At 40.5% G+C, this 13444-nt stretch overlaps 1 protein-coding gene across 2 annotated transcripts in view; it reads right to left on the bottom strand.

Annotated features, from left to right (window-relative positions):
- shank3a (SH3 and multiple ankyrin repeat domains 3a) overlaps positions 1–13444 on the bottom strand; it is a 1030755-nt gene that overhangs the window by 430542 nt on the left and 586769 nt on the right. The gene's annotated exons all lie outside the window — the stretch shown is intronic.

The raw sequence follows: 13444 nt of genomic DNA, 5'->3' as shown, positions 1-13444 counted from the left end.
CAGCGAGCTAACAGGAATCTAATCAGTCATGCAGCCATAAACCTCATTATCATGAAGCTTTTGAACTTTAATTGTGTCGCCCAAAAGTTCCGGTAACTTCTGAGAGAACTGAACATGGTAGGTTTATGAGGCATTCCCTTAAGGCCTATCTTCTGGATTCAAATACCTGCCTGAGAACTTTCTGTGATCACAGCCCACCCTGTGGTATTCAACCTGCCAACCAAGCCTCTTGATTTCCTGTGTCATCCATGAAGACACCACTGCAGTCCCTCTGCCAGGCTCTGATCTTCACCCTCTCCAGCTGGCTCCAATTTGCACCACGATTTGCAATCCCATCTCACCAGCCAGGAAATATCCCCCACCCCCAGGCCTCTGGCCTCCATGACCAAAAGGTTCTCCCTTGGAATTGTCAGCTCCCTCAAACTGATCCCACTGATCACATAAAGAATAAAAACTCTATGGAAAATTGATCCAAATGTGACAAACTAGAAGAGTTACAAATAATATATTAAAGCACATCTAAAATTACTAAAAGAAGCAGTAAGCCTGAGTATTGGGAAGAGATTAGAATTCAACATAGTTTGACAGAAAAATTAAAATAGAGAGAGAGTCAACTAGTTAGAAAAGTGAGAAAAAATGATAAAAGCTTCTATAAAGAGAGAGATTGCTGAAGTAAACATAAGATCCTTTCCTGGGGAGGACAGGAGCAATTACACTAGAGACTAAGGAAATGGCAGAGATATTAAACAAATATAGCTTGTTGGTAGAAGGCTTAAAGGTATGCCAGAAATATCTGGGAAACTAGAGTCTCAGAATGAAGATGTTTAAAAAATCAGTGGAGGTATGAAATTAATTGGGTAGGAGGGGGCAGTGGTATAGTGAGATTGTTATTGGATTAGTAATCCTCTGTGTTCATGAGTTGGATTCTAAGATGGAAGATGGTAAAATTTGAAATCCATAAAACCTGGAATTTAAAAAAAAGCGAGTCTAATAGTGACCATTTTTTGTCATTAACAAAAAACCATCCAGTTTACGAATATGCATTGGGTAAGGAAATCTGCCATTCTTCCCTGGTCTGACCTACATGTGACTGCAGTCTTACAGGTCGACACTGACTGTTCTCTGAAATGGCCGAAAGAATCTATCAGCTCAAAGCAATTAAGGACAGACAAGAGATGCCAACGATGCTCACACAACATGTGAGAAACATAAAAATAAGACTGACAGCAAAGTAAGTCTGCTGGAACTGATAGTCTGCATCTTAGGGTCTTAAAAGAACTGGCATTGGAGATTGCTTGATTTTGAATGTGATCAAGCTTCGATTAAGCCATCCTCAGGCTCCAAAGAGTAGACAGCAGCAAAGGAAAGCCCATTATTCAGGAAATCGGAGAGAGAAAACAGAGATGTGTAGGCCTGTTCCCTTAACATCAGGGAAAATTCTAGAATCTATAATTAAGGGAGATAACAGGATATATAGAAACTCATTCTATAATTAGGGATAATCAATGTGATTATGAAAAGGAAATAAAACTTGGCAAACCTTTTAGAGTGTTTGAGTTTGTAATTACCATGGTGGATATGGAGTTTTTGGATTTATAAAACAAGTTGCACACAAGAGATTACTATTCAAAATTACTGCATGAGAACAGGCCATCAGATAATTACAAAGAACTTTACAGAATAAGGGTTTGGTCATCTTGGACAAAGATGAGTAGAAAGGTATTCATTCACAGGGTCATGAATCTTTGAAAGTTTCCACCCATGAAGGCTGGGGTTGTTCAGCCACTGTGTGAACGGAGGATAGAAAACTTTTCCAGACAAAGGCACATAAAAGATGTGGGTATCGGGACAGAAAACGGCATTGTGTTCAGCATCTGCTGATGATCTGATTGAATGGAAGACCAGGTTCAAAGGTGAACTGGCTTCCTCACATTCGTATTTCTTATATCATAAAATGATAGAATCCCAAAGTGTGGATGCAGGCCATTTGGCCCATTAAGTCCACATCGACCCTCCAAAGAACATCCCATCCAGATCCACCCCTTATCTTATCCCAATAACTCTGCATTTTCCGTGCTAATCCACATAAATTACATATCCCTGGACACACTGGGCAATTTAGCCTAGCCAATCTACCTATTCTCTTTGGACAGTAGGAGAAAACTGGACAATGCAGACGAAACCCAAACAGATACAGGGAGAATGTGCAAATTCCACACAGACAGTCACCCAAGGGTGGAATTGAACCCAGCTCTGCACCATTACTATAAGACCATAAGACATAGGAGTGGAAGTAAGGCCATTTGACCCATCAAGTCCACTCTGCCATTCAATCATGGCTGATGGGCATTTCAACTCCATTTACCCGCATTCTTCCCGTAGCCCTTAATTCCTTGTGACATCAAGAATTTATCAATTTCTGCCTTGAAGACATTTAGCGTCCCAGCCTCCACTGCACTCTGTGGCAATGTATTCCACAGGCCCACCACTCTCTGGCTGAAGAAATGTCTCCGCATTTCTGTTCTGAATTTACCCCCTCTAATTCTAAGGCTGTGTCCACGGGTCCTAGTCTCCTCGCCTAACGGAAACAATTTCCTAGTGTCCACCATCTCCAAGCCATGTATTATCTTGTAAGTTTCTATTAGATCTCCCCTTAATCTTCTAAACTCCAATGAATACAATCTCAGGATCCTCAGCCGTTCCTCATATAATAGGCTATAATACTACAATAGGCTGATACATGTTTACACACAGTTGAATCCAGGTGAATTCAACAATTGAATTTGAGAAGCTCCTCCTTTTACTTTATCTCTGATTGCTAAATAAATTATTGACAATTTTTTTTTAATGAGGGAAAATGAGCATAGTCACTAATACTGAGCCAGACAGACTTTGGAGATCCCACAGCAAATCAGGTCTGTGACAGCAACAGAGAAGTTACTTTTGGTCTGCATTTCAGAGGGAAAGAAGAATAAGCTAGTGATTCCCACATGTGTGGAGATACCCAATGGGGTGCTATGTTCAACTGTGATATACTACAGTATGAACAACCTGCGAGGATTCATTATATAGGCTTGCTAGGTTTCCTACATTACAACAATGACTACAATTCAAAACTATCATCATTGACTGTAAAGTGGTCTGAGGCATCCCACGTTTATGAAAGGCGTTCTATAAGTGCAAGTCTTTTGTGACAATGAGGAGTGAGTTGCTTGACTGAATCACTTCGGGTTGAATCATAGCTAAGGATCTCCACAAAACTGGTTAATGTTATCACAAAAGGTGATGAGATTTTGAGTGACATTATTTAACTCCAGCTTCATTATTTTCAGGCACAATTCCTCCTTTGACGTCAATCATCGAAATCTACAGACAGCAGGTCATTCAGCTTGTCATGTATGTGTCAGTTCTACAAATGATTGCAGTTCATCCCATATTTGTGCTTTTCTCATAGCTCCGCAAATTTATACAATTCCTTTTTGAAAGTCTTAGTTTTTAATCAGATTTCATCATCCTTTGAGAGAGTGCACTCCATGTCATAACAACTCACCACGTGGAATGAACTGCCTTCAAGGTTGTGAAAACTGATTGAATAGTGATTTCAAAAGGGAATTGGATAAATACATGAAGGAGAAAAGATCTCAATGTTATGGGGGAAGAGTAGAGAATGTGACTAATTAGATATCTGTTGAAGAGCAAAGGCACGAATGAATGGAGGAATGGTTGCTGTCTCTGCAACATCATTCAATTGATTCCAGTGTCTCTCCATTACTAAAGTTTCTCAGTCATGCAGAAATCTAATGCAGAAATACACATGCTCAGCCATCCAAGCCAAACAACATTCTCCAGTTGCAAATTACTGATATAAAATAGAAAGCTCCCACATCCCTCTCAGACACCTAATCTCCACTTTCAGCTCCACTTCACAAACCCAAAAGCAGTCAGAGAGTTATCCCAGAAGAAAGAAGTGGCAGATAACTGTGAAGAAATGTAAATGAGGCTCTATGATTAAATCTGAGGTGACATGCACAACATAAATTAATTTTTTTTATTAATTGCGTAAACAGACCATGTTGTAGAAGTGCAATGCGATGTTTTCTGGACAAGTATCATTTTACTTTATCTCCCCTCAATTTCTCCACCTGAAATGCCAACTTGTGCTGCCAGTCGGACGCTCAAAGAGGCCTTGCCTCAAGTTTTCATTCTGCAGCAGGATGCTAGACGGTGAATGTCAGCAGGTCTTTCAACTGGGGGCATGGCTGCACAGACTAATTTATATTTATGTGGTAACATTAATGTTGAAAAACATGCTATGGAGTCATAATCGTAAAGCATGGAAACAGACCCTTTGGTCCAACGAATCCAAGCTGACTACGATACCAAATCAAAATAGGCCCACCTGCCCACACTTGCTCCATATCCCTCCAAACATTTCTTATTCATGAATTTGGCCAAATGTCTTTTAAGTGTTTCAACTGCACCTGCAGCCACCACATCTTCTGGAAATTCATTCCGCACACGAACCACTTTCTGTGTACAAACATTGCCCCTCATGTCTTTTTAAAAATCTTTCCTGGCAACATCCTGGTAAGTCTTTTCTGAACCCTCTCCAGCTAAGTAACATCCTTCCCATAACAGGGTGACCAGAACTGCACACAGTAATCCAGAAGAGGCCTCACCAACATCCTGTACAACCTCAATCTGATGTCCCAACTCGTATTCTCAAAGGTCTGAGCAATGTTGAAATAATTAACAGAAGTCTAAACAGAAAAGTTACATTGAGGGAGATCTTAAAAGAAATGTTTAAGGCTTGGACAAAGTCATGGGTTTTAAGGAGAGGTTTAAAGGAGAACAGGAAGTTAAAGAAATGGAGAGACTAGGAAAGGCAACGACTGAACTCAAAGCCATGGCATAATTGGAAGAAAGCAGAATTGTCAGATGGCTGTAGGAGACAATGCCACGAGAGAGCTGAGCTCAATCTGTTAGGACCTTAAATTAAAGATGCGGACTGAGCTGAGAGCCAACGAGTTTTCATCCTATAATTGAAGTTTGGTGAGGATCTTTGCAGCAACAGGAATACTATAAATGATAGTATTTACTAAAAATAGAGATAGCTCCTAAATTTCCCCAGCATGAACTGGAAGACACAGACATCCTGTACAAGTTCAGTCTCTTTAAACATTGGATGGAGCTAAGGAAAGATTGAGCTATGCTCTTTAGATTTATTTGTCGTAAAACCAGATAAGCAAGCAGTGAAACTAAAAGCGGTTTTTGCCCATCAGAGTTGTCCATGTTTTTAAGAGCTAAATATGCTGATGAGCCAAACCATATAACAGACTGGCATGTACAATCCAGCAACAACATGCTTGAAGGAGGATGCAGAGATAGTTAATAACTGCAACAGAGGTTTGTACAGTTACTATATCGGGCTTAGCTCAAGAGGATCAGACTATGGGAAATATCAGAAAATCAGTTTATTATAAGAGTAAACTTTAGAACGCACTTTCTAGAGCTGATGCCTAACAGGCAACAGCCATAAAAATCAGTTGATTACTTTGTCAGTAGGTGGCTTGACAAGGCAAGGTCTGTGTTTTTTCAGATCCTGAGCTATCGGAGTGGAAAATGAATCTAGTTAAAACTTCAATACTTACTAAAACTGTCCAAAAGGACTCTTGGAGAAAACGGTCACAAGATTGACACACTGTGCAAAGATGACAGAAAACACACAGCCATTGGAGCTGGACAGCATCAACAAGCATTTGATGCAGTTATTTTATTGATTACACTGGCCTGGATGCAGAAAGCATGTGTGGGAAGTGTGGTCTTTTGCATCCACCATGAAGCTGTTCTATGTTTCAAGATCTTTTCAAGTCATTTGATGCAAAAAGACACTAAACTCATCTATACAAGAAATCTGGTTCCAATGATACAACCAGAAACTACAGCAGGATGCAAACAAACAAATATCATTTACCGTAACCTGGGAGCAATAACACTGCGACTCCAGGTGGTCACCTTGGACACAGGCCAACAGCATCTCAGGACACGCTCCAGAACACCACCCACATCTACAAACACTGGCATCTGACACCTACCAGCCCCTCAGAACCCTCATGGCAACTCTTCGCTCCACTTGTAGGATGCTTCTGCACTTCAGTGTTGCACCTCGGGGCACACCAGCAACTAATGTTGCAATGCTGTTGCAAGAACACTTTGTGTATAGGGACAGACACCCAGCTCATACATCTCAGTGTGTTCACTCCCTCTTCTAGTGCTAAGTCACTTCGAGTCTACCTGGATGTTTACAGTATCCCCATTCCTGCCTGGCCTTGTCTTTTTGACTGAACTTGAACATTGTCAGAGTCTAGATTAGAGTGGTGCTGGAAAAGCACAGCAGGTCAGGCATCATCTGAGGAACAGGAAAATCAACATTTCGGGTAAAAGCCCTTCATCAGGAATAGAGACAGGGTTTCTGCAGAGTGGAGAGATAAATGAGAGGGGGGTGGGGAGAAAGTAGCATAGAGTACAATAGGTGAATGGGGTGGGATGGAGGTAATAGGTCAGAGAAGAGGGTGGAGAAAGGTAGCAAAGAGTACAACAGGTGAATGGGGATGGGGATGAAGGTGATAGGTCAGAAAGGAGGGTGGGGGAAGGTAGCAAAGAGCACAATGGATGAATGGGGATGGGGATGAAGGTGACAGGTCAGAGACGAGGGTGAGGTGGATAGGTGAAAAGGAAGATTGGCAGGTAGTACAGGTCATGGGACGGTGCTGAGCTGGAAGGTTGGCGAGTCTGTTTCAGGACATGGTTGAAGAGCTTCAGGGCAGAGGAGATGACCTGGGGGTTGCAGTGAGAGAGAGAGACTCACTGAGATTCTTGTAGAGAGAAGAGGAAAAGTTCTTCAAGGCAAGAATCCTTGCAAAGGATTCGCAGTAGGGTTAAAATCAACTAGGTAAATACAAGGATTGCAGAACATTGTCAGTCAGCCACTCTGCGGGGTCAGGGTCAGAGTCAGAGTCAGGGTCAGCATCCTCTCTTCATTAGGGTTGAGGAGCCAAATGTCAGGCAGCCCAATGCCCGTTATCGCTCTTTCTATGCTGTTGCAGGCTGCTTTCTCCTATAATGATAAAAAGGGAGGGATTGAGTGATGTGAAATTGATGGCACAGATGTTAGTACTGGTGCAGGTGGGGGAAAGGTGGTGAGTAATCCTGAATGTGAGAGTTGTCAGCACAAATGCATGCAGGGTTGGTGGTGTGAGTGTTGGGGTGGTTGAGCGCAAATGAGGGAAGATGATGCATGCAATAGTGAGGGCGGTAGAGCACAGGCCTTTGTGAGAGATGTGTGCAGTAGCAGTGATAGAGTGATTGTGAGAGAACAGAGAGTGATGTCTCTTACTCTTTTGTAGTTGAGAAGATCATTGGCCTTCTTCCTACAGTGCTAGGTATTCCTCCAGACAGCTGAAATGGCACTGACCTGGGTTGCAACCTTAGCCCAGGCTGATCAGCTCTGGTGCTATGGCCTTCGCTGTTGGTGATGGGAAACAGGTTGTCCCTGCTGTGCATCACCTATCCACCAGGACCTCCAAGTCTCTGTCCACAAAGTGAGGCATACTTTCTCCTTCTCTGCCTGTCTGGGGCAATTGGTAGACACTGTGCAAGTGTAAAACTAGTAAATCAAATTTGCAGATGCTATCAAGGTGTGAATTGGTTAATTTATTTATATTTCATTCCCAGTTACACATTTCTCATGATTCACACAGATAAGATTTATTTTCTAACTAATTGAAACTGCAAATTTGCATAACATGCTAATGATTTCATTGACCTAACATTAATGCCATATTTTCTCCTGTGGTGCCCCTCTCCTCCTGAAGATACTGGAAAGAGTACCACAGGTGCACAACTATGCCACTTGATATGCAATTCTTCATCTGTGAGCTCAGATTGTGAATCCTAAAAATTAGGTTGTGGTTTGTGCAGTGCCAAACAAGGCTTGTGGAAAATTAGTCCCTCAGCCTCTTTAGGATAAGACAAGCAAACTATGAGAATTAACTGAATTACTCTTCCTCACAGCTCTACAATGATCTAGTTTTAAAACACACTGATCATGCTCTGGTGGTTTGTAGCTGTCCTTTTAAGGAGAGTTGGTTTTATTGTTTCAAGAGCTGGTTAAGCTGAATAGAACAAACCCAACATTACCTGCAATCTTGGTAAATCAAATTCCAACTTGAGTGATGAAAAGAAAATTAGGTTTCTTAATGGTCTTTTTGACACTGAGCATGGGAGTTGAACTGCTAACTTGATTCATTGGGCTTTGTTGTACTCAAGGAAGATGATGGTGACTAAGGATACTCTAGACATTATAAAAAACCTGCTTGTCATCGTAGAGCTAGGTACTGAACGCATGGTGGAGTAGATTAGCAAAGCTGTAGAGTCACTCCCCCTCAGCAAAGCTCCAGGTGATGATGCTGTACCAATGAGCATGGGAAACTGGCACACTGTAACATCTGCATAAACTGGACTTTCTCTGCTGGAGGGAGAGGCCAACGTACCAGGACCCAGCTGCTAAAGAACAAAAGAGCAGGAGAAGACCTTAGAGTCTATCAAGCTTTTTTTGGCATTCGATACGGACATTGTTGATCTTGGCTGAAAACAAAAACATGTTGGAAATCGCAGTGGGTCAGGCAGCATCCGTGGAGAGAGAGTAAACTAATGTGAAGTCCAGATGACTTGATTTCCAGCATTTTTTTGTTTTCAGTGCAGATTCCAGCATCTGCAGTAATTTGCTGCTACATTGTTGATCTTGGGCTTTGACTCGACTTCACTACCCACTCTCTAATATCTCTCCATTCCAAGAATGCAAAAACCTGTTTAGAACAGACAATGCAGCATGCCATTCACTCTTGGGTGCAGAATTCTGAAGACTCACCATCATTTGAAAGAAGAAAGTTCTCTTCATCCACCTCGAATAATCAACCACTTTGTCTCTGTGTCCTAGATTCTCAATCAAGCAGAAATAACCTCTTTATCTTACCCTGAGTCATGCATCTTTCAATGAGATATAAACTCCACAGAATAATTTGCTCAATTTTTCATCATAAGACAACCATCCTATCAGATTGACCAATCTAGTCAACCTTTGCTGTACTGCCCCCTTTTCAAGTACATCCTTCTTCAAATATAGAGTCCAAAGCGGTGCACGCTACTTCAAAGGTAGTCTCACCAAATCTATGCAATTGCTCCTTATTGTTGTATTCTAATCCTCTTGCAATAAAGGCCAACATATCATTTAGTTATCTGCCATCATAATTGTCTTGGTCCACTTGCATGTTAACTTCCTTTGTTGGTTGTATGAGCATACCCAAATTTCTCTGAATATTTACAAGCTTTGTGTCTTTTAAAAAGTATTCTGTTCTTTCTCATTCTTTTGACCAAACTTTTGACCACATATTTCATCTTTGTTCTCACTTGTTCATGTCACGTTGAAGGCTCTACGTCTTCCCTGCAACTTACTACTTTGTTTGTATCATCATTAAAATTAGATACATTACTCTTTGACTCTTTGTCTAAGTCATGGATATAGATTGTAAATAAGTGAGGCCCCAGTACTGATTCTTGTAACATTCCACTTGTCACCACGCTCCCTTCCCTTTAGTCATTTTAACTTAGGATAAAGTTGCTTAAATGTAATATTACACAACTAATTGAGTTACTAAACTATTAAAAATGATTTATAAATGATTTGGAGAGCTTGGTAGGGGGTAGGTGACCCACTGTGCCCAAGTCTTGGGAGGAGCACTATAGACTCAGTCTTATGGGTCGCCGCCATCTTGGATCCCGCCGTTCCCTGTCTGTTAATCAATCATTTAAACATCCTTATATAACTTCCAACTCCATGAGTCCTTATCTTGCCGATTAACCTTTTGTGTGGCACTTTACAGAATAGGCTCCAGGGGTTGAATGGCCTACTCCTGTTCCAATGTTCCTACTGAATGCTTTTTGGAAATTTGGGCATACTCCACCTAATAGTTCCACTTTATCAATCCATTAGATATATCCTCAAAAGAAACACAACTAATTTTTTTTTCAAACACAGTTTGTAAAAGTTTTGACGTACTGTTAAGAGTTGCTTAATAATAGGTTTCCCCCAGAAACTCCCTGACAAATATGTCAAGCTAATTGGTCTGAAGTTCCTTATTTTCTCCTTCCCTTTTTCCTTCAATAGCGGGGTCATGCTTGTAAATTTCCAATGTGCTAGGATTAATGCAGAATCTCAACAATTTTGGAAAATCATTGCCAGAGCATTCACTATCTCTGCAGCTCTCTTTTAGTCCTTCTGAGACTTTAGTACCTTAAGCTTCTCCTGTAAATTTTCCTCGCCGATATCAATTTTCTCACACTTTGTAGCACTGAGGTTACTCTCTATTTCTGATGTGCAACTTTCATCTTTTACTATGAAGACAGACTCACAGAGCCATGCAGCATGAAAACAGACCCTTCGGTCCAACCAGCCCATGCCGACCATGTTCCCGAACTAAGCTAGTCCCACCTGCCTGTGCTTTGCCCATATCCCTCCAAACATTTCCTTTTCATGAACTTATCCAAATGTCTTTTAAATCTTATAACTGTATCCATATCCACCACTTTCTCTGGCAGTTCATTCCACACATGAATCACACTCTGCCCATCACGTTCTTTCTAAATCTTTCTCCTCTCACCTTAAAAATATATTTCCTAGTTTTAAACTCAGCACCCTAGGGAAAAGACCTAACCTATGCCCATCATGATTTTATAAACCTCAATAAGGTCACTCCTCAATCTCCTACGCTCCAGTGAAATAAGTCCCAGTCTATCTCAAACCTTCCACTCCTGGCAACATCCTGGTAAATCATTTCTGAACCCTCTCCAGTTTAATAATGTCCTTCCCATAGCAGGGCAACCAGAACTGCACACAGTACTCCAGAAGAGGCCTCACCAACGTTCTGAAAAACCTCAACACAATAATAATAATTTCTCCTGACTCTGTTTCTAAGTGACCAGCCTTAACCTTTGGCTACACTCTTTCTTTTTGTATACTTGTAAAGCAGTCATAATCTGTTTTCTATGTCATGCTAATTTGCTCTAAAGTTCTATCTTTGCCTTTTTAAATCAATATTTGATGGTTGTTACAAATTTCTAAAACTTCCAATCCTCAGTCTTGCTACTATCCTTTATGATCTTTTAAGTCTTTTTGTCTCAATCTAACACTATCCTTAACTTCCAAGTAAGCAATGGATAAATATTTTTGCTGAGTTGATTGTCAACCAAATATAATTTTTTTGAACAATTTGAATTGCATCTTTAAATGTTTTCCACTGTGTATTTATGGCCATACCCTTTAGTCTATTTGTCCAACCAACTTCACCCACTTCTCTCCATATGCTTATCAGTTTTATTTAAGACTATAAGACCTTGAGACGTAGGAGCAGAAAGAGGCCATTCAGCCCGAGTTTCTACCACTACCTAATAAGACTATGGTTAATCTGATAATTCTCAACTCCACTTTCCTATTTCAGTCTCTGTCCAGTGGTGGAATGAGAAATTCTGTGAACAATAGCGACCACAGTATAGTGCCTTTATCAATCACACCAAGACATTCCAATATGTGAGTAGATATGGTTTCTTTAAGATGAAGAAAATTGGCTATCTGCTGAAGCTCAAGTGTGATTGTCCCTTTTCATGACAACATGATAGATCAGGTCAACTATAATGGGGCACATCGGAACAATAACATTTGCAGTGGGATCAAACAAGGTTGTTTATTGGCACTGACATTTTTTGGCATATTCTCATGTTTGTTTCTGTCATAAGCCTTCAGATCATCTACAGAGGATATCTACTTACATACCAGAACTGATTGGAAGTCTTGAATGCCGCAGATCCAAGAAAAATATACAAGTCCTCAACACAGAATCTAATATAAAACCTGGAACTGCAGATGCTGGAAATCTGAAACAAAACTGAAATTGAAACTCTTCAGAACCATTCTGAAGAAGGGCCACTGGACTCAAAACATTAACTCTGTTTTCTCTCACAGGTACTGCCAGACTTGCTGAGCTTTTTCCAGTAATTTCTGTTTTTGTTTTTCATCACAGAGTCTCCCTACACGGATAATGCCGCATCATCATTTCATACCAAGAAACACCGTCAGCAGCAGACACTCTTTTGTTTGTAAAGTGGGTGATTTGACCATCAACATCAGGAAGACAAATGTTGAGCTCAATTGTATCTCCACACTGCATTGATCAACATTTAAAATGTGATGTGGGAGGTTAGTGATCAGTTCATGTATTTAGGTTTAATAATCATCCACATTATTTAGTGTTTGCTGCTGAAATGAACAGATGCCTCACAAAGCTGCACCTATTGTGTCCAAGTAAGAGTGTGGAAAAACAACAATCTGACTGTGGACATCAAGCTGCCTGTGCCCTCAGCACACTTCTCTACAGTGCTGAGATGTGGATAACAAATGCTGGAAAGGAGAAAAGACTGAACAGCCATCTCTTATATATCATCAAAATTCCTTGGCAGTTTAAGGTGACCAGTGCAAAGATCCTATAGAATGTTAATTCCACCAGTATTCATTGATTACTAAACCAACAATGTCTGCACTGGCTCGGCGACTCAGCAGATGGATGAAGGCCATATGCACAAAGAATTGCCATATGGTGAATTGACCACTAGGTCAATACAACCTGGGCATCCATATGAAGATAACAAAAAGACAAAACTAAAGACACTGTATTTGAAAACACATAATATTCATAACAATGTGAACAAATTGATAGCGTACATTGACATAAATAAATATGATCTGATATGTGGCTGAGCGATGACAGGGAATAAGGGGCATATGGCATTCAAAAAGAGTATGAAACTAGGTAAAAGTGGAGCAGTAACACAGCCAATCAGGAATAGCATTAGTAAAATAGTTAGAGGTGACTTTGCTTCAGGGGATCAGATGTAACTTGGTTTTGGAGCAGACAAGGAATAGTTGGGGAGAGATGTCAGTAATGAGAGGGAGTCATGGTCTGCCAAATGTAACCACAATGTAAGACATAGTATAAAAGGTATATTGTATGCTTGTGATAAAGCAACAGCAATAATTATGAGTGATTATCACATGAACTGGAAAATTCAGGTTGGCAACAGTGTCCTGAATGAAGCAGTCATAGAATATTCTTAAAATAGTATTTTAAAACACCACATTCTGAAACTAACTAGACAGCAGGTTATACAAGTCTTGGTATCAGAAGAAGTGACCATGATATGATTAATTAAAGTAATCAAGGAAAGCATAAAACTTAAGTTAAAAAATGACTGTATTAGGATGGAGTAGCAGGTCCAATAATTGGACAGAATATAAAGGACACAGCAAATCACTGAAAGATGAATCAAGAAAAAG

This window comes from Chiloscyllium plagiosum, chromosome 23, assembly GCF_004010195.1.
Source record: "Chiloscyllium plagiosum isolate BGI_BamShark_2017 chromosome 23, ASM401019v2, whole genome shotgun sequence".
NCBI classification, from domain to species: Eukaryota; Metazoa; Chordata; class Chondrichthyes; order Orectolobiformes; family Hemiscylliidae; genus Chiloscyllium; species Chiloscyllium plagiosum.
This window is presented reverse-complemented; position numbering and strand designations above follow the sequence as displayed.